Here is a 752-nt window from a genome sequence, read left to right on the forward strand (position 1 = left end):
CTTTGCCAATTCCACAAGAACTGTCTTAGCGAAAGGCTTCTTGAGGGGAAAGCTGTAACTCTGCGAGATGATTGCACAGAACAGAAAGAACTTTCTCAGAAACCATCTTTCTCTTTCTTATCGGAGGATATTTCCTTCGGCCCTATAGTCTTCAAAGGGATCCGAAATATCTGTTCTCAGATTACACAGAAATAAGGCTCGCAAAGAGATCCACGAAATACAGATGTAACACTGTGAGATGAATTAAAAAACACTAAGCGGTTTCTCAGAAAGCTTCTTTCCACATTTCATCTGAGTATATTTCCTTTTTCTCCATGGCCCTCTAAGGGCTTCCAAATATCACTTGGCCAATTCCACAAGTACTGTCTTAGCGAATGGCTTCTTGAGGGGAAAGCTGTAACTCTGTGAGATGATTTCACAGAACACAAAGAAGTTTCTCAGAAAGCTTCTTTGTCTTTGTTATCGGAGGACATTTCCTTTGGCCCTATAGTCTTCAAAGGGATCCGAAATATCTGCTCTCAGATTCCACAGAAATAAGCCTAATAAAGAGATCCACGAAATACAGATGCAACTCTGTGAGTGGAAGTTACACATCACAGAGCAGTTTCTCTGAAATCTTCTTTCCAGATTTCATCTGAGGATATTTCCTTTTTCACCATAGCCCTCTACAGGCTTCCAACTATCACTTTGCCAATTCCACAAGAACTGTCTTTGCGAAAGGCTTCTTGAGGGGAAAGCTGTAACTCTGTGAG

The 752-nt window shown here is 41.2% G+C and overlaps 1 pseudogene; it reads right to left on the reverse strand.

Moving 5' to 3' along the window:
- LOC105554150 overlaps positions 1 to 752 on the reverse strand; it is a 158,309-nt pseudogene that overhangs the window by 156,093 nt on the left and 1,464 nt on the right.

Source organism: Mandrillus leucophaeus, unplaced genomic scaffold, assembly GCF_000951045.1.
Source record: "Mandrillus leucophaeus isolate KB7577 unplaced genomic scaffold, Mleu.le_1.0 Scaffold63, whole genome shotgun sequence".
Taxonomy (NCBI): Eukaryota; Metazoa; Chordata; class Mammalia; order Primates; family Cercopithecidae; genus Mandrillus; species Mandrillus leucophaeus.